The sequence below is a fragment of the Stigmatopora nigra genome, chromosome 14 (genome assembly GCF_051989575.1).
Source record: "Stigmatopora nigra isolate UIUO_SnigA chromosome 14, RoL_Snig_1.1, whole genome shotgun sequence".
Taxonomy (NCBI): Eukaryota; Metazoa; Chordata; class Actinopteri; order Syngnathiformes; family Syngnathidae; genus Stigmatopora; species Stigmatopora nigra.
Window position 1 is genome coordinate 7,349,064 of NC_135521.1, and position 22,145 is coordinate 7,371,208.

The following is a 22,145-nucleotide window of genomic DNA, read 5'->3' on the forward strand; positions in this document are numbered from 1 at the left end:
GGAAACTTCTCGAAGTGTTCTGGCGCAACGAAAAAATGCATCCACTGCAACACAAGGCAGCAAAAGAAGAAGACAACCAAGGAAAAAAAATTCCCAACAGGAGCCAAAAGTGCTTTTAGGTCCAGTAAATTACGGCTGTGGCTTTCAAAGCAAAAAGCGTCACCGTAGTCGACGCGGGAACCACTTAAGAGAGCAGCTGCACGAGTGACGTGAATAATGGTGTCTAATTTGTCTCATCTTGACAGGAAGCGCCCCAAAAAAAAAAAAACGATCCTTGCACACACTTTTGCCCAATGTCGGTGTTGTTTTTTAATGCCTGGCCACCCTTTCATTTGCGCAACTGGTTACACGCCGGTAGCGCCATCGACAACGATGAAAACACGTGCCCAAAATGAAGATAATTTTCTGGCCGAGCACTATAATTTGCTCCAATGCTGTGAAAGCCCTATAAATAAAATCTCAAGAGAACTTTATAAGTGGAAAGTATTTACAAGTTCCTACTCAGGCTCTTTGCAGAGATGTTGTTAGGCTGCACAAAGTCAAAAATTTCAATAAAATTGTCTTCTGAAGTCCCGGTCAGAAGGTCCTCTTAGAACTGTCTTTTCAGTGAGGTTTAATAGCGCATCCATCGTGGGGGCTTTGCTACGTGAACTTTATCTTAAGGGTCCTCATGAGAGGATTTATCTTTTTTTTTAGTATCACACTGCGAATTTCAGGGTCATTAGTTAGGAAAGTCGCCTCAAATCAGAAGAAGGTATCCTGGGTAGATGGATGATGCTAAATTGTAACGGCTTGATTGTTGCATGCAGCTTTTAAATTTGATTTCAACCGTCTCCATGACCAACGGAGAGTGCTTTGTTGCTCCCATCTCTTAATTTTTCTTGTTTCGAGATCGGCTCTAGTGTCAGTGGTTAGAAAGAAGAAGAAAAAATGCACATACACACATTTTGCACATATCCATCAGTGTACTGTGGTCTGAACTGCACTATATTTCCTATATTTTATTTTCCTAACTGAGTTTGCTCGCATGCTGTCGGCCAGCAGCTGGTGGAAAATTAACGGTTGATTTTTTTTTTAAAGCTTATTTTCAAGCAGTGAGTTGGACCAGACAGTGCCGCAGCAGATATGAGTCATGTTGAAAGGAGAGACGTGAGCTACGAGCGGTGGGCGTGATGGTTTCTTTTTTATTTGTTGTTATAATCCCGAGCGCACACATTGTGATGGTCTAACACATACTGCTGTCAATGCAATTTTAAATTCATGACTAACTGCTTTTGGATTGCAACGGAATGGTACAACTGTCTCATTTAAGATCTACATGAGAGGAGCCAGACGTTTACTTCGACTTCTATTGCTATCAAACAAGATGGTGATTATCGTGAAGAATTGGCGAGAGGATCCATAGAATTAATTTTGAAGCATTTTTAATGGATTTTATTTCCATTGATTCAATTTTAAGTGGTAACTCTATAATTGTATTCTTATTCGGGTATTTGGGCCTTAGCATATATCAGTCCGAGATAGGACTATATACAGTTTTAAGAACCATTCTTTGCAGAGGATAAAAAACACTGCACTGTGAATAAAAGAAAAAAATACATAAAAACCTACTGTATCAAAACCCTTATACTAGGTTTAAGTATGGAAAATGCTATGGATGGTTTAATAAAAAGATTTGGCAAATTACAAGACAAGTGAGGCAATAACCCCCTTTTTTGTTACATTATCTGATTAAAACAACAACTCAAGCCTTCCCTCAACGCCATCACTGAGACATCATTACTTTCAATGAGTCTTGCATATCCACTTCAAATACAGAAGCCAGCGGAGGGGAATGAAAAAAAGCTGCCCAGCAGGCCAAGATTGTATGTCTGTCAAAACACCGACGTGGCCACTCATGCCTCATTGAAACTCAATCGCTTTGTCCACAACCCAAATCATCACTGTGAAACGGCGGGGGGTCCGAAAAACGTCGGGACGGGGAGGATAGTTCTCCTCCTCGTCGTCACCGGCATGATTCACAGCCGGCATGTCCAAGTACAGGAAGGCAAAACTTTTCACGTGTTTTGCATTTTAGTCTGGCCGAGGATGACATTTAATTTCTTGGGGAGTCATCTGCAAACGGGCCTAATTCAATTTGCACTCCAAGCTGTTTCTAATCCACCGCTCGCCTCCGCCGTCTGAATGCGAGAACATGTGCCGTCTGATTGCCTTTTAATGGCAAACATGAGTGTTCTGACACCGCGGCGGGCAAAGACAAATGCATTCAAGGACGGAATCCATTTTTCGACAATTGACGTGAATTTTGTCATTTGTTTCAATGGTGGTGATTCCATGCTGGAACTTTATTTATTTTAAACAACAACAGATCCAGTACACTTGCAGTGGTTGTGGTCGAAACAGAGTTTTGGGTTGCAAAAGAAAAAATGCAAGCACTAAGTCATTTGTTTTACATTTGGTATTAATCTTGTCAGATGTGTTAACTTTATACTGGTCTACAAAAACATATTGATGCTTCCAATGCTCAATCTTTACTCAACCTGCTAAAAACTATTTCGACACCACATTCCGCACCAACACATCCCAAGCACTGAGCTGTTTGTTCGATTCTAAAAATTAAAAAAAAACATCGTCTGAATGATATTTAAAGGGTATAAAATTGGCTGAAGTGAACAGTGCTTATGTGCATTTGGAATTGGCCCACCCATAATTCAAATTGTCAGTTTAGTGTCCTTGCATTTAGCAAGGAGTGTCAATTTTGCTCTTAGTCAAAATGTCTCTCTTTTATACAAGTCACTATTGTGAAAAGAACTTTAATTTAGATTCTTACAGATTTTGTTAGCTAAGACAACTTAACACAATTTGTGTGTGGTAGTTTCAGTCAAAAATGACAGGGTGCATTTTGTTAGCGCCGTCTGGCTGTGTGCAGTGCGTAAAGCAAAGCGGGGGAGAGAGAATTTTAAGAGTTTTACAACATGGCCACTGCTTTACCACTGCTGGTAAATGACTTTTATAAATGTCTTAAACATGCAATTACTGACTTGTGCCTCTGAGTGCCTCATAATAATGTAAAAGACTTTTCGCAGTACAATAAACAGATGCCCCTACCACGACAAAACCACTACATATGCCAGAATGGATTCCAAATGGGATCTGATCATAATATATTTGTCTTTGGATATAATGAAGCAGGTTGTAGTATTTCAAATACCGAGTTACCATGTCCAAACTGACTTAAGGTGATACTTTAACTACAGTGATTAGGGGATGGAGGGGGGCAGGCTTAAAGCCAAAATACTGACCAAGTTCCTATCAATTCACCTACCAAACAACCAAGCAAATCTGTGGAAACTGTATTTTTCCTATAACCCTTAGACCAATCTGCAGACTCAGGTAAGCCTTCTTGTTGTTTTATTTTTTAATAAAGCAAGATTACTACATTTTTTACCGCCTCACTGAGGGAAATAAACACGGTTCAAAGATTGTCAGTTGTGCAGTTTGTGTCTAGCTCCATATTGGTGAAATGTGGTCACACATTATCCGGTCGCGGTCTCAGAAGGGTGTCTGTCATCTTGGGATATAATTTCAAAAGACTGGCGCTGACTATAGCCATTAGTCTCTGTCTCTAGAACAATCGAGAAATAATAGTAGTGAAATTAATATGTACTTTTGTCTATCTATTCTCAGTAAGAAACATATATAATAATCCCAAACCTAGGGAACCGCATGTGGGAGTTACTTCTTTAAGTGATGCAGACAATATCCTGACTGTTTGGAGGAATGTTGGTAGGTTGGGAATGAGCAAGTGAATTCCTGCAATGAGGTATTTGTATACATTAGGATAGCAAGTCAGCCCAGCGGACAGCCGTTGTGATAGCTTGGGTGGACTAGCAAGGATGGGAGTGGACGACTGGATGGAAAGCAGCTCTGGCTAGATCTTCAAAGACATGATTGCCTTAACAATTGGTAGGTGCATAGGTACATTGGTGAGAAGGAAGATGCTGAGTAGTAAGTCCAGAGGTCTACTTAGATATAAAAAAAAAATCAATAAACTTGATATATTTCTGATAGATATTGAGATCTGGGATTTTATTCTAGTAGCCATCTAGTTAGTTATCTAGCTTTGACCATCCTTTAAACATAATTTGGCACTATATCACAGATTTTCAGACATCAATTAAATGAGTCTTTTTGAAGAGTATTAAAAAATAAACGATCATGACACATGGACCAAGAGTGAGGGAGCCATCAATCGAACTCGGTAAAGTAACCTCACAAGTGAAAGTGCGTCTTTGAGAGACACCAAGTTTCTTTGCATTGGCTGCTTTCCAAGAAGCCAGCTGAGGTACTGGGACTTGTGGCTGGAGGAGATGACGACGTGAATGGCAAGAGGAGAAATACTTCAGAAAACTTTAACAGACCGACTCTGAAACATTATATACATGACACCAAACACAGAAACGCCCTTAAAACGGTTCGTGGTTAACCTCCCGCTAGCCAACTTTGTTTTTACGTCCCAAAATGTTCGGAGGAGAATGAGGGGGGCAGCCGGCAGGTTGCGTAGTAACTCTGGTATCCATCTACCATGTTAGCATTTTAAATGTAATCTTAGAGCTTGGCGTGGTGAAAATAAGAAGGGAAAATACTGAAGATTTCTGGCTTTCTAAAGTAGTCTCTTAGGGAAATAACCACAAGTGCCGTGTGTAAATAACACAAATGGCATTTGGCCTGGTAACAGGGAGCGGTCTTTACAAGACCCGCAATGGAGCTCTCTTTTTATATTTTTTATAGTTTTGTTTAAACATTAGATTGGTACTTTGGTTGATGTTTAGGCATGTTAATATGAGTGTGATCTCTAAGTCAGGAGGTTGTTTGGTAGGTATGTCCGTGTGGGGGTAGAACAGTTTATACACTCTACCAGTGTCTCTGTACTGTAAATTGATGGGTTGGTGTCTATGTATGTTAATAGCTACAATCAAGTACATAGTTTTATCTACCACATTCCATCATGATGCCCAAAACACTTTGCAGAATCTCATACACATACCATGCTGGCATCTAAGAGGCTGCAAAGTCCACTTGGGGAAGATGTGGGTTTTGTGTCCTGTCCAAAGATACTTGATATCTGTCTGTTAGAGTGGATATTTGAACTGCGGAGTATTACTGTATTTGGCTAGACTACCTCCACTATTAACGGAGCCAAAACAGCCGAGATAATCAGGCAGGGTTAGTATGAAAATTTGTTGGCAACTAGGGAGGTTGGTAGACTAGTGTGGATATGTATTTAGGTCTGTCCCCAGCTACTATGTAGGTAAGTACTTTATATTTCTAGTCTCCAAGTTGTTTCAGGAAAATCACAAATTCTAGTAGTTTAGAGCTACTACGTCTCCAGGTGATTTATGTAAGTAAAATATGTTTGTAGGCGATTATGGAGGATAACAAGAGGGTGTGTCAGGAGGCAGGACTGCTGGTTAGATGGGTCATGAAGTAGTTTCTAGAGTCAGGCATAATAGTATTCTATAGTTGGGTCAATAGGGAGTTGATTCATTCGGTCAATCTAATAGATCAATCCTCTACTAAACTGCTAAAGTGAAGCAAAGTGGTTGGTAAACGCAAATTTAACTGGACTGTTCATCACACGCCTCAAAACAGTTTGACATGTTGAGACTGATGCCCAAAGCTAATGTGTATTCTTACATCTGACTCCTATAATCAGCACTTTCTAATGCAAACACACAAGTCATGATGACTCGAAGCAAAAACAGTAGTGGGTTCCAGTGATGACAGCTTCAGGAAGCGCTCCGCCATGGAAACTTGCACAACTTGGCAGCCCTCATGCTTCATAAAATGTTTTTTTGCATACACAAACCAAAATACTTCAAGCAACAAGTTGTCGGTTTCTTTTTTTTACTTGGGTATTATTGTGCCTAAGAAATACTTGTTGTTTTGGGTTATTACACTGGGTATTCGAAAAGAAATACTAAGACATACTATCATTAATGCAAATTAGGCAGAAGGCCAATAATTTTGTTGTTTTGAAAACTTCTTTTTAATAGCAAAATGCATCTGTTTAACTGGTCAATATAAGAACATGCTTATTAAGAAAGTGGATCATTGGTGGTCATGTGACCCAGGCTCCATGGTGTTACCAAGCGGGAGAAGAGGACAATCTGCAGTCTGCGATTATCCTGGGAGCTACCGCGCTGCCCTCAGAGCAGCAGGTTTTAACATAAATGTTATTGTTTGTCACAGGAAACCAATCTGATTACTGTTCCTCCTATCATGTGCGGCACTTAGCGCCACACTACGGGCCGTCTGTTTGCGCATGTGGTTCTCATCGAGGGACCAAAAAGGGAAACCTACCCCCGCCCCATTTTCATCTTTATTAAGTCACACTTTGGAGGTTCAAAAAGGCCTTGTTTAAACAAAGTGAGAGGGAACACAATCCGTCTGATCGCATCGGGCAATAGATCGTGTTTCATCTGCCGGGGTGCGGGGGTTAGCGGATGGAGTGAAGGTGTGGCCAATCACATTGTGCTGGAATTTGTATTAAGAAAATACTATTACACTACATACATTAACAGAAACATTGGATCAATTTGGTCCCTTTTGCTTAGCCATTCTGGGTTCAAATATGTTTCAAATACTAATGTGATTTGCAATGCAAGGCTCACAATAACAATTATTTCACATTATGGCAATAAAACAAGTATAGATAGACACAGTGGCCAGGAAATGCATCTGTGAAATTGATTGTCTGCAAAACACTAACACCAATAATAATTGAATTGGTAAGACTTGAATAATACTACAACTTTTCCAATATGACTTTCTGCAGGCTTACCATATACTTACAGTTCTGCTTCATACTGCCACCTGACACCCTCACAAGTGAGAGAGACAAAAGAAAATCTCTTCATGCGTAATGTCGACTTTTTTATTTCTTCGCATGCCCCATTCCCCTTCATTTTCCAGTCCCCATCCTTCCCTGACCGCCCACTTCACGCCAGCTGTGGTCTGCACAAAAACTGATTTTCAGAGTGTTAACCACCATGTTCTTCCGGCCCGGCGGCAGGATTTCATTTGCAGAGCACAGGGGGCCAATATCTAGGGTAATTCCCAGGGTTTAGTGCCACTGATCTCTTCCCAGCTCACCTTGGGGAAAAAATTAAAGTGGCGATGAGGCCTTCACCGGCCCCGCCACCTCAGCCCCCGCGCCCACGACATGTTCACCTCGGCGCTGGCCACGGCTCATGCGGATGACATCGCTTGGCTCAAGACTACACTACTGTCTGCGCACGTTTACATACACTCAGACACACAAAGCCGGCAATCCCACACTGACGCTGATTACTATTAACATTCTCTCACTCTGATGAGTCAACATTTTTATCCTCACACAGAATTCTGCATCATAGGGCAAAAATTCAGTACTAGTTCTAGTACACTATCTCAGAGAAAAGCAATTTTGAATATGAATAATTTTTTTGATCCATGGAATATTACTCCACCTGTCAGGGCTAGGGTTAATTGGGTTTTCAAAACATGACTTTTTTCAAATTAGTATTTTGAGCCATGTTTAAGGTTGAAAATTCAGATTCAGGTATTTATAAGGGGTTTCAGAGTAGAAATTCATATCAAGAATGTTTTTTCATTTTTTATTTTTTATCCTGGGGTCTAGAGTTTTAGGCCTGAATGGAGGTCTCTAATTTTGATTTTCTAGAGGGTTTAAGGATTTTGAATGAAATTCTGGTGGAAAAAAAGGAGAACGTGTCAAAGTAATCTTTCATGCCAGGTACATTGTTTTAAAAAAGTTATTCAAAATAAGTAGTAGCCTCCATGGAGAGCTCGGGTTGAAAATTAGGGCCTAAGTCAGGTTTTCGGTTTCAAATGAAGGTTATCGTTTAAAATGATGACTAAAAGCAAGGTTGTGGTTTAAGTTTTAGGTTGAAAGACAGGGTAAGGATTTAAAATAAGGGATCAAAGGCAGGGTTTGGGATAAAAGTGTAAAGATAACGATCTGAAGGTAGAGTTTCAGTGTATGCAAACTTGTTTATTTACAAAAGTTGTTTTGAAGACGCTTGTAATTATTATTGTTATATAATGTCAAATTTCCAGACTGGATTATGGTTTCAAATAGGGTCAGCTTTTTAAACATACAATTTTAAAATTGGATTGAAATTCAATAACAAGTCTTCAGTTAAGTTTTTGTGATGGGATGTTTCAGAGATTTCAGTTTTCAGAAGAGACTGTCTTACCTCACTTTAAGTGAAAGTGACATTGTGTTGATTGATTGAGTGGTTAGCTCTTCAAGAAAATCCTGTTTTATCGATTTCATATGCAAATTATTTACCACTTTGTGCTTTTACTTTTGTGGCTTCTACCAATGTGTTTCCAATCCAAATGTGTGCAACGCTTCTTTCAAGTCTTCCACTGGCCAGAAAATGTCAACAAATGCTTACCACTGAGCACGTTCATGTACCCCCCGGAACTCTGTTTCCCACTAAAAGTACCCACAGCTCCACATGAGAGACATTACTGTGGGGGTAAAAAGAACATGTTTTTGGAATCAAAGCACCAGAAAGCTCCCTAAATAAGATCAATTCACTAATTGGCTCCTCTCACAACATTTACATATTATCTTTGTCAGTGTGTGTATGTGTGTATATATGTGTGCGCGTGTGTGTTGTCTTCAGGATTTAAACTACACGTGACTCTGCTACCATGGCAACAATTCAGTCAACATAGAGGCTGAGTTGTTTGGGATGTTAGGATATGTTGCAAGCATGGCAACTTTTCAGGAGTAAAGATTGCCTCGTGGTAAATTCACAGCAGAGATTTACAATTATAATACACTTTTACTCAATAAACTTCAAGCTTATTGTCATTGGTCGCCCACCGCCAACCCAGCAGACGGACAGCTGCTCAGGTCCTCGGCCGTGAAGGTTACAATCACAATGAGTCATTTCTATCTGGCTCACCCGGCTGCGCCCCCCTCACCATCCGCTCGTGGGACCCCCCGCCCAGACAGCTGGACCCTCGGTTCTGGTTTCAGCGCCACAGCGCCCAATAACATCAAACTTCACATGGAACTTGAACATGCCTTTTTTTCTGCCACAGTATGACTTTGGTCTTGGCCCCAGTGTTACAGACAGCACTACAGATACTAGAACATGGCATAAGAATTCTTTTGCTTCTAGATATTGTCTGGAAAACCATATTTTGAAACCTACCCAGTGATTTGAATCCCCAACTCATTCACAATTCTGACTTCAAACCCTAACATTAAACTCTTATTTAAATTTAAACCCTGTCTTAAAAGTAGAACTTTAAACTTTCTTTCTTTTGGCTCCAAATACTGACAGCCGGCTGTGGGGCATTGGCCGATGTCGATACTGTACCAATAGCAGAGCAAGGGCTTCAAAGTAAGGATTCGTGCAAAGGTTAGGGATTCGAACCGAGGTTAATATTTACAGGTTTCTGGTTTCAAAGTAGGGTCTCAAGCCTGTCTTAAGTGGCTTACCAAAGCAGACTCAGAGTTTTCTTGAAGCAACATTACCCCTGGCCAGTAGACTTTATGTTGTCATGTTTCAACACTCACTTATGACTGTGTCCATGAGTGTATATGTGCGTGCACTTGTTTGTGCATGCGGCATAACTGCAGCCAAATAACGGCGCACATTTACACACACATCATCACCCTTCCGAACAACACTCCCCCTTACGCCCTCCTCACGACTCCCTTTCCTCTATTTGATTGTATTTATAGGCAGTGATCCGAGTGTAAAACAAGCCTCGTTTCTTTTTTGATGCACTCCGTGATAATCTCCAATCAGCTCCATGCGGCAGATAGTTAGCAAGGAGACGCTATAAATAGACTGGCGGGTAAAAAAACATTCCGAGGTTACCTTTGATCCGGCCTGAAAATAATTAGCGACTGTCCGTATATAGACAGATGGCTGAGCCTTGCCAGGGAGACCTTCCATCTGAATGGAAAACTCCCCCAGAGGGGGAAAAATAATTATTATTATTTGGGAGGGAAAACAAATGTGACCTTGACAGCGACTGGGTGCTAGTGAGGTGTCAAAGTCCGGAGTGGAACATTTCCTGGACTTGACGGAAGTGAGACACATTTGGTGTACGCCAACGCCAAAGCTGACACCTCATAAATTCATCATCAATCACAGATGAGTGACTCGCAGCCCAGCGAGAACGATCTTCGATTTGACTTTGACTCAAATGTCAGGGCAAGAATACAACTGAACTTTAACACTTGTACTAACTACTTGCTGCTAAGGGCCTGAAAGTGAGGCTTTCATGCCAAATTCAAGGTTTTAGAAAAGTGTGAGGGTGTAAAGTTAGTTGTTTGAAAACTTTCGAAAATATGAGCACGATTTCGAACCAAACAAATCTTATAATTTCAAAGTCTAGTTTGAAAAGCCAAAGATAAGTAATGTTTCAAGCCAAGGTCACGATCTACATGATTTGGGCTCCAAAGAAGAAGAAAAGAGGCTGTCTTAAAAAATAAAGTCTCGGAATTGTTTGAAGAATATTGCAGTATTGGACATTGCCACCTAATTGCCGCCCATAGACTGAAGTAAAGCGAACGTACCATCCACATACCCCAAATATTGGCCTCATGAATGGCAAAAGGAAAATATGGAGGCTGATATGGTGGCTTCTGGACCAGTAAAAAGAAAATGTAAGAAGGCAAACAGTACATGTGACATCTCCATCGCTATGCACAGTTGTTCTTAGCAGTCTGTGATTCAAAAAAAAGGGGCATAAGCGTTGTAAAGTATTGTTGTAATTTTTAGGCCAGAGTTAGGTCTTCAAGCATTAGAATTAATAGTTTGAAGACAGTGTGAAAGTTTCAAAGACTTATCTTCAACCAAACATTAGTCTGTTAGTTAATTAGGGCTTCAAATTAAGGAATGAAGTTATGATTTGCAGTGTTAAGGCGCTTGGAAGTCAGTGTTAAAAGGCCTGAGGCTTCAGAAAAAGGTGCAAACAACAAGCGATACGGTGGAGATTAACAAGCAGTTCACATTCACAATGTGAACAACTGTGAAGACATTAAGGCACTTTGAAGGGTACAGGGACACCGAGTCAACTTTTTTATAGTCACTAAAAGGACATTCATTTGGAGATGGCAGACTGTTTTCATTTCAACACCAGCTAATGTCTTTTATACCCACTATTTTTACCAATTTTAAGTAAATGTATTAACTATATAACAGTGGACTGCTGATATTGGTGGGATGGGATAGGGTCAGTAGAGCATCTGTTGGGATATTTAACCATCCCAGCATATTGTGTGCGGCAAGAAGCTTTGAACTTGATTCTCATCAGACAAGCTCCTTGATTTAAAACACCACTGGAGAGCTTCCTGGAAAAAAAGTGGGGGTATTTCTGTCCATGGAATTCGATCCAGAGCATTCAGGCGCTTTTTATTTTTTTGTTACGGAAGCAAGGCATGGATAAATCTATAGTGTCGAAGCGGGTGGATGGACAGAAAAAGTTTCTCCTGTCGGCCTGTATTGACATATGCTGCTTCGATGTATTTCATTAACAAGGTCAATCGATAGCCCTCTGTGTCCATTTTTTTTCTAAACAATGAATAAGACAGTTAGTTGCATGCTTGAATGTAAGAATTACTATTACAGTATGCTAATGGAGCCTGAATTAGATGATTTGGTTCCAATGCAAAGCGTCTTTTATCGGTGTAAGTGTTATCAAACTCGCACTGTTATCAATTCTGCTTGCAAAGTTGCTGCTTGTATTTGCTCAATCATTGAAAAAATACACAAATAAGTGTCAGTAAAGATTCAAAATTGTTGATAGGTGTTAATCCCTAAACCTTATCACTGACCACTTGGTAAACCTGAACAGTAGCAAGTGGGGTTATGGATATGGGTAGGTTATTGATTCGGAAATAGGTGTAATGAGATCAGTAACTTAGTTTGAGTTTCTCACTTTATATCTGTGAGAATGTTTTCAGATTTAGCTATTTGATTACACCTTCAGGGCAACATGGTAGAAATGGATTCATACGGAGGCCTTACAGTTCCTAGCTTGGCTTTCCAGTTTGCAAGATTACCCCCTTGTTTTAACGATTTTCTTTCAATGTGCCCAGCCGCTCGCCACTCAAATGGAAAAATATGTAGTTCACCCATGACCCTAGACAGAATGCGGGGTATATGAAATTATTAGATGGACAATGCCGGTACATTAATCAATAAAAAATATTGAATAATCTTAGAAGTGATGATACCATATATCTCGGTACCTTCTTATAAAGTATTCACCTGCAATGTTGGCTTTTTATTTGGTATCTGATTAAAACCAACAATTTTGATGTCACGTGCAATCTCTGAAGAGGAAAACAATGCAGAAAATGGCAGTTCTGGTGGTGTCCTAGCAAAAAGACATTTCGGGACACAACAGTCGTGTTGTGTGACTGCATGGAAGTCGTACCTCTCTTTGGACTTGGGACATAGTTTGGCTTTGGGGTGATCCATCAAGTCAGGGTGACAAATAGCTTTCTATATTTGGCCACTACATCTTTAGCAAGTGCTCAGATGGTCGAGGGGCAGCTGAGGAAAAGACCCTGGATGGACTCAATGTAACATTTTTTCTTTGCACGGGATGACAATTATCATGAACAACTGGCAGATATTATGTAAATCAAAACATTACTGAAAGTATTATAGGTACTCCACTTTTATACGAGATAATTACTCCTGGTTTAATCAGAGAGCTTGTGAGGCTCTGCAAAGAGGAATGGGGAAAAACTGTCCAAATTAAAGTTGTACAAAATGTTCATTATTAGTACTGGGTGGAAATAGTGGTGCAGATAGTTCAAGTGGTCTTGGGACTAAAGGGTCAATGATCCAATTTCTGGCTACAACTGCATACTGCCAAAGTGTCCTTGGGCGAGACACTGAACCCCAACTTTGCTTGACATTTGGCTTGACAGCAGCACCATTGGTCTATGGATGCTTGTGTGAATGGGTGAATGTGACCTGACCGTAAATGCGCTATTCAAGTGCTCTCCATTTACAACTGTTAAAATCTATTTCTGATCATAAACACCAGTGGGCACCCTTGTCTTGTCCAGTCGGGCTCCAACTGCACGTGCCCCCATGTCATCAGACAGCCAACAAGATGAGTTGACGTGCAACTGGTATCACGTGGGCAGGGGGGTATCGGGTGTCCAGTGTTCTCTGTACAATCAACAATCAATGTCAAGAAAACAGTGTGACGCTAACACAAAGTCAAGTCAGGCAAGCAGGAGGCAGCTCGAAGGAACTTTCAAATGTGACCTTTACTTAATTATATATATAAATGCTGAAAGGCAGTCACAAAGAAAGATAAATTGTGATGTATATACAACAATTCATTCTTAGTTTTTACCCTTTTATTAGTGCGTCCTAATGCAACTTTTGACAAAAGGCTTACAATAACGTATCTCACATTTTAGCAATAGAATATTTATCATTACATTGGCCAGGAAATAAATCTACAATATTGCAGTTGAAATCTCTGTGTGATGTTCGGTGTCGTTACAGAAGAAAAAAGTTAAATCTAGCCTAATGTGATTCCAGGGATTTAAAATGATTGGACATCCATTTGGTTGTGTGTCTTAGAGTTAGTTTTGTTTGATAGAACAGAAATGAAAGTCCTTTTAGTGATTCTGTTTCGTACAATGAGAAGTTTTAAGAATAAAGATTATGATTTTTTCACTGTTAAATGTCATGGGAGTTGATTTAAGTGCAATCCGGCACAAACGCTTGGGTATCAGTGCTGAGGTGCAAGGGGAGTGTTCAAATTACATTTGTTTTCACACATGTTAATCTCTGCTTGTAAAACTTACACAGGCCCAACGAGGTGTGCTCGCACGGGAATTCATCTGAGCCCACTGGGCAGCCGAGCGCAAGGGGAGGGGAGAATTAATGAAGTCTGTAATGAGTTATCAAAGAGGGGAACTGGATAGCTATTGGGGGTGGTGGAGGGCACCTGTTTATGAGGGTGGAAGGTTGACACACACACATACATTGCCAGAGCAAAGAATTGCAGGTGGGGTTCACATTTTTCCCCAGTACCGTGACAACAGGTGGAAACTTTTTTTCCTTTTTTTTAATGATGCTTGCGACAATGTGCACGTGTTGGTATGAATGTGTGTGCCTAACATGAGAAGTGAATGAGGTGGATGTTTCAAAAAGTGAGGCACCAATACTATATTTTGGCTACCAATACCAATTCCGACCAATATCCTTTTTTCTTCTCCCCATACAATATTACTGTATACTCACTTAACTGCAAAATAATTGCTATAATGGCTTGGTCAGACATTGCTTTGACAGATATTGACGACGCGAGACATCCATTCCGTTTAAAGAAGGGAGGGCGGTTGGAAACTGGAACTCAAAATGTACTTATTGCGCTGCCTTGGTACATTATTCCTTAGTACCCGTCAACCGATAATGTTATTTTAGTGCTTTATCTGTGGTGATATTGATGCCAGTAGTTGATATATATTCCTTGAATATGCTTATCAAGTTAAGTTAGAGCCTGGATCTTCTTTATGACGCCACATAACAGTAGTTAAAAGCAATGAGGATTGGAGTTCTTCATCTTAAAAGGTATCAGATCAATTGTGAGGGTTTGACTTGCGACTCCCGTAAAAATGCAAGCGTAAGACCAGTGATAGGAAAACATTTGAGGGAAAGGAGCCGACACAGGCAATTGCATGTGCGACCACAAAGAATGCGTCTATGGACCACGTCAACGGCGAGCATTATTTCACTCGCTTTCGTCTTTACCATCTCGTCAGCACTTTTATCCACCAATCAAATGCGGAGGAGGGCGTTTTTCTTTTTCCTTTTTAGCTCCAACTGCTTGGTGCACAAGCAGCTGATGCTCTTATTACTGTCACTTTTGTTTAACCCAACAGCCAAAACGTCACCCGATACGACTTAAAACCACTGATGCACTCTTCTAACAATCTAATCTGCTCGATAGTCAAAAAGTTGTTCTTTTGTTCAGTTTTCTTTAGGCAGCAAAGCTATTTTCAGTCAGAAACCACACGCTCCCCGTCTTTTCGGGGCCTTGACTCGTATTGCTACGATGAGTGATTGATTAAAGTCTCAGAAATAGACAAGTGGCGCTGTTGAAATAAGCTAATGTGCTGTTTATTGCTTAATGCGACTCCAGTGTATAATTTATGCCGGGTCAATGTTACTTTATATGACTTCACTTAAGCTGGAGGATGCGTCACGTGTATGTGACACCACGAGGGAGCATTTATGCCTGAGTAAAAATAAATTGGAAAATAACTCATATTTGACTTTATTTCGACGAATCAGAGGAGACCTTTTTACAGGTATAAAATTCAAGAATCTGGATGGATAGAAATGGTTGCACTCATTAATGGGGGAAGAAGAAATAGTAATGCAAGTATTATTATAGTGAGTAGTAATGGTGCACTAACTCTAGCAGAGGGAAAAAGATTTTTTTTAAGCCAATTTCAACCCAAGAATTTTTATAACATGAAAATATGGCGGGTTTGAGTGGGCGGGCCTATCACCCTATTTAAATCAGGCATTCAAACTACGGACGAAATGGAAGTCAGTAACTAGAAAGTGCCTTCCAGAAACCATATTTTAATGTTATGCAATGGTTCTTTCTCAGCGTCTGGTTGCGGTGAAGTAGGCCATTATGTAACAGAGTCGCCATAAAAAAGTTATAGCGTTAGTAGTGTTTGACATTGTCGTGCCTGCTGTTAAAGAGCGTTCATTCGCGACTCTCAAGAGGCCTGCTGTGTGTGCTCTCTTGTTGACCGCCGCCCAAGCCAAAAGAGCGGCGGCGTGAAGTCATCGCCAAACTTTTGAGAGCTACTGTGCCGCAAAGAAGGAGGGGAAAAAAAGTTGGCAGTGTGTCACTGGAAAGGCTTGGGAGGGATAGGGAGGATGTCAGAACAGGGAAGGCAGATGTTGAGATAAAAAGTTGTGCTAGCTGGGGAGGAAAATGGAATTTTTAAAAATTTAATACAAAAAAAAATTTGAATAAATTTGTAGCTTTGACAAAGAGTTTTATATTTTATTTTCTGCATGTCATTATTTTCCATTAGAATAGTGTATGTGTTACTCAAATACTTGTGAAAAGGGGAGTGAATGAACTGTATTTAAGAAAAACAGTCAGATTATTAAAATCATTGATAATACAATTTATGTTGAATTTTTTTTTCATTATTTTATTATGGGAAAGTTTCATGTTTCCTCAGTCGGAAGAAATATTAGGAGTTTAAACGGTTCTTTGTTCCAAGTCGTCCTAGTGGTGATGACGGAGCGACGGCTCTGAGCGCGGCTGTTTGTCTACGCTAGAGACAGCTGGAGTTGTCAACACCGCCGCCAACAAAACTCCGCCATTTGTCGGTGCAAAGGCCGCCACGCCGTCACAACCAGCGGATTCCAACGTCCCCCCACCCTAATCGTCTCTCATTGCCATTTTTATCCCGGGTGAATGGATATACTGTAGATAAAATGTCAACGAGTGGACGCCCACTCTTTTTCCCCAAATAAGATGGATTTATAATCAGGCATGACAGGACGCCCAAACGCAGAAGCAACGGATTGGCTTTTACGCTCCGTTTACATTGCAACTATCACTCACTACCGGGAGCTGGGATTCTTCCGAACCGCAGGACCCAACGTTTGAGGGCTTAACCTCGCAGACTACAAATCAAACTGCTGGGAATTCATTACCACCTAATAACTTCCAGAGCACAAAGACTCTCAGATCACTTTTGAGCAAGATATTTTCAGTACAGAAACCAAGAAAATGGCCTGTAAAATTTTAGGTGTACAATTATTTTTGATACAACAAATTTGGAAGCCAAAAACCTGCAAAAAAACAGCTTTGTCTTTGAAGTTTCTGGTCTGAATCAAATCTCAAATTGCACAGTTAAGTACAAATGGTCCTGTATTAAGAAAGTACTGACAGACAGAGTTTCCAAGTGCCAATACTTTACTAATTTGAAAAAAATATGCATACATAACTGTATACTGACTTAAATGTAGTTATTGCTCACATGGTTTGTTCAGACACTTAACACATTGACTGCAATTTTTACAAGATGAAATATACCATATATAATTTAAATTTTGTTTGCTAGGAAAATATTTTATTGTCAAAGGAGGTTTTTTTATTGCAAGAAATCACGAAAGTCATAGGTGATGTGGCAGACCGCCCTCATATTCACTAAATAATAAGTGAGTCTCATTTAGGGTCTTTGTTATGAGGTTACTTTTCAAAATGAAATAAAGCGCATTAGTTGATGATGTGATGCGCGTTGACAGAGACATAATCATCAGAACGTGTTCACTGGGTTTTTCCGTGTTTCACATTTCAATTGCTGCCAAACGCTCGATGGGATCCAGATGAATCACAGTTTGACATCTGCATCTTCTCACCCTGCATACACCCATCAAATCCATTTTCATATTTTATAGAACGTGTTTTGGCAAAATGGCACAGTCCAACTTAATCCATCGACAGATTCAAATCAGAATTACAATAGAGCCCCATTTGCATTTGACGAGGCATTATTGTGATTTTTTTACACAATGTAACCTACTTGTAGTTGATTGTGTTTTTTTTTTTAAATATCGACGTAAGGCAATAACTACTCGTGTGTCGGAATTGGTATTGGGTGTCAAACAAACACTTAAGCTACCTTACTGATTGCCACCTTTTAGCTCTCGTTTGTGTCGATAGCAGCAGTACAGTAAGTAAATGTCTGTCATGAATATAAGTCGGACTACCCAAGCTTTGCAATCTCTCGTCATCTTCCAGCCCTTCAGCCTCATTCATCCCAGAGCTCCCCTTTAAGCACTTTTACAAGGTGAGAAGTGCCAGATCTTGTACAATTGAAAACAGAGCCGGCCTATCAGCTGTAGCTATCAATCATACGCAGATCAATCGTCACCCGCGGCCTCACACTATAGCTGTTCGCCAGCCCGGGATGCATCCAGGCATCCGGTTACCAATGGAAAGATGTGTATATTTAACTTGAAAAATGATTCTACTCTCATAACTTTTTGCGTTTATTGTGGAAAAATATTTAGGAGAGAAAATAGAAAATGTGAGCATGGTAAGGAGACTTTTTTTAAATGTGAATTTTCTAAATGCATTGGAGTCATAAAAGCTATTATTATTTTATTAACTCTTCGAAAATGTGACTTATTTTAGATGATAATTGTTTTATGAATTGCTATCATAATTTGTAAACAATTAGTCTTGAAAATTGTTAGATTTTTTTTACAAAACAATTTCATATTTTCAAAAATGCTAAATGGTCACATAATAGATATTATTCTAACTTTATGATCACTTTCAATGTGGTTCATGCACTTTGTTCAAAGCGTGTGTCCAGTTACCAATGGAAAAATGCACCACATTGATGTCACGAAGGTATTTAGCATCTGTGGTTATCCTAAGGAACATTGCAGAAGACTTAGTATGCCAAAGAGAGGGTCAGGGTTTAAACAGGGTTTATGATGGGACAGTGTCAAGAATTATTGTTGACACGCTGAGTAACGGATAGCCCTGCAAAGTACTGATCTGCTGTCAGTCATTCACATCCATCGAGCAAATCAAGTGAAAGAAAACGCATTGATGGTGAAATGAATAGAGGTTTAAGAAAAAAAAGACAAGGTTCAGACTGTACGTAACAACAGGAATGGACAGGGTCAACAAAACAAGACTCTGGGCCACTGGAGGCGGCTTCTCGGGTTTCCCGATACGCGTTTGACAGTTCAAAGTCGGCGCAAAGACGGTTTTAGAAGTACAACAACTGCCGTCGCCTCCGCTGCCACCCTTTACGTTCCACTGTCATCGCTGCTGTGATGAGGCCGACTGGCCTTAAAGCCAAACCACACACTCAATCTTGCTCAACCAGACCAGGACTTTGATACACTGTAAAACGTTAGCCCTTGGCATTAAATCATCAGTCGTTGGAAGTAATAACGTAAAATTTAAATCGGTACTTGTACTTTGACCAGTCTTTCTTAACAGAAGTACCGTGTGTGCTTATAAACACAGTAATTATACCAACATAGAGCTACCTGCAAATGCAACATGGCAATTGTGTTCGGTTTGTTCATCTGTTGTGCCGCAAACAGCAATCTGACGGTAATTCCACTTTCCTGAAAAACGGGCACTGCGCAAATGGGAAATACATTGGTTCATTTATTATTAATGCTGCCACCGCTGCTTTTTCTTTTGCATTAATGAGAAACGATGGCATCGGAGGGATGCTAGGATACCGAGTTTATCATCGAAGAGCTTTAATGTATTATCGAAAGCAGCGGAGTGGAAAAGACTGGGTTTAATATGGCATCAGGGGCTAAGTCTCGACTAATTCGATAACGTCATGCTCAAGATTTATTAGGCATCCTGTTTCCTTTCCAAACATCTGCGCGAAGACGATGGTGCAGGTCGAGTAAATAGAACAAATCTGATCTGACATTTTTATCCTCATCTATTGTATCTAGTAGAGGGCGTTACCCATTTACGGTGGCTCCAACGCATAACAATTTAAAATTACAAATTTCCAAACGACGACTTACTTTGAAATAAAGACATTTTTTGGTAGCAGTTGAGTCAGTCATTTGGAGTACAACTTTAAAAATACTTTCCAGAGCTAATTCCAAAATGCATTCTGAGAAAAGTACTATATTTTCATTGAGATTGGTTTCAAAAGATGAGTGAAATTGACTTCACACTATGGGGATTATGGATTGTCCTAGGATACAATTACTTAGATTACATTAAAATATTCCCATTGCAGGCTTGAAAACTACAGGTGCTGATTGCTTGTTTGTGTTCCACCGACCAGCAAGACAAATTGAGCAGTTCACAGGTTGGAGGAGTACAGATCCTTTGGTATGCTTAGGGCTTGCCCATCTAACCCCATCTTCACAGCCCATGCTTATAAAAGGCCTGTCTTTGTGATGGCCACACCAGAGGGGAACTTGAAATACCGACAGGTCAGGGGGGGCCTGTATTAACAGGAACAAAGCTTTTCCACCAATCCCACTCAACTTCCGAGGCTCTTTTAGGGGAAACTAATCGATCAACTGCTGATTCGGTTGATGTCCAAGGCCAAGAAAACAAAAAAATGGAGACACAAAGGCACAAGATTTCATCATTAAAAATTCTACATTTCAGAGTAAAAAAATAAATAGACCAAAGTTGCGTATATTTGGCTCTTTTTAGTGCGACTTTGTTAACCTGATTCTCCAACATTGACAAAGAATGCTTTAACATTTTAAAGCAAATTCCTATTCCCTCACAACTAAAAAAAAAAAAGTAAAAATTTGGAGTGCGACCACTTGCTCTTTTCTCTCTTGACACCTAATTACGTGATGTCAGTCCAATTACCTGGGCACACAAAGCAGAGATCCTCTCATCTTTTTTTTCCAACTGCAGCAGCCAAATCAAAGGATTAGCTGGAATCAGGATTCAGACTCCTCATCTCCAGTTCAATAATGTCCACCGGTGCACGACACTAGGCTGGAGAAAAGACAAGACAGAAGTGCTGCCTTTTCTCTAAACAGCGAGTGCAATATGAGTGGCTTTGGTAAAAATGTCAGCCAGGATGCTGGTCGGCATCGTGCCAGCCTGTCAAAAGGCTTCAAATGCACATCTGCAATCTTATTTTTTCTTATAGACCCAAGCCCCCCCATCTCCCAACCCCCCGCAATATGCGACCACAGCGGTGGAGTAAAGGCCAGACCACTATTGCTGTCCCCCAAGGTCACCCGATAAGGCTTGGATGTCATCCTCTTTCTTGGTATGCGGCAGAAGCTGCGCATTTACTTGAGGGGCAGCCAATTGCTAGCTCTGCTTTCCCTAACCCGCCAACCACAAACAGCTTGGAAAAACTATGAAAGCGAAAAAATCCGCTATGTGGGCCCCCCCATCAAGAGCCTTGGAAGCAATGGAATGCCGTTGTCACCTGCTATTTTCAAGAGAAGTTCATTGTCGCACATTGTAGGACAGTCCAAAAATGTCACAATAATGGTGACTTTATACCCAACTGCCAAATTTCCTTTGTCCTTTCACGCATGGTTATTGTAGACCTTTTTGGGTCTATAATCAAGTGTCATTAGTGATACCGATTAGTATCTATAAGGCACTAAAATGACTTCACCATTAGGTGAATACGAAGAAATAACATTCCGAAGCTGTCTAGCATATACTTTGAGATCTAGTTTCCAAACGAACATTGTAAAATGGTTCTCAATGAAAGCACACAAGCTTGGTTCCAAGTAATTGTCTCAAGATGCAAGTGATGCGGTCACCAACAGGTGATTCTCACAATTGCGGAATGCGCACATAATCAAAGTTGTGCACGAGCCACATTGATGACGAGTGGACAAATGACAAACATGCAAAATGAAGTCATGCACGCCACTCGGGACACGCCGTGATGATCCATCACATTAGGCAAAATCACTCACATTATGAAAAAGAGTTTCAAGTTCCACTCCCATGCTTTTGTTGCAACCAGCCCCCAAATAATAAATGATCCCATTCCGGTTTCGTGATACGAGTATGTCAGAGACCTTTTGGAGGGTGTGATGGAACAAAACATCTTTAGTGATTCTAATTACGTCAATCAACAAGCAGGGGGCTTTCCAAAATGTTTCCTGTTAACTGAGCGTCGTTCGTGACAGCGGGGCGTTTAATTGAAACATTAGAGAGCGACGGGAATGCGTCCTTGGCTGAGACGTCCAGTCCAGAGTGACACGCGAGGCTGCTGCACAGACGTCCGGCGGCAGCGAGATCCAGATGTCACTTTGTAGTCAAAGTTTGTGTTCGTGTGAAATGCAGACGCAAAGGAAATGTCACTCCAATGGCAAGGTTAGCATCCCTGCTGGGCATTTGAGTTCAGTTTTAGAATGCCTGTGACTGCTAATCAATTCTTCTGATATAGTTGTTTTGTTCAATTCCTGGCTGGGGGTGCTATAGAAATATTTACACATATTGTTATGAAAAAAATGTTCAAGGGCTTAGAATTGGATAGGGACACGAAGGACGAAGTCCCAACCAATATTCACTTGCTATTGTGTAGTGAA

The 22,145-nt window shown here is 40.5% G+C and overlaps 1 long non-coding RNA gene across 1 annotated transcript in view; it reads right to left on the reverse strand.

The window, feature by feature from the left end:
• Positions 1–22,145, reverse strand: part of LOC144207744 (uncharacterized) — an 84,987-nt gene that overhangs the window by 41,547 nt on the left and 21,295 nt on the right. The window lies entirely within an intron of this gene.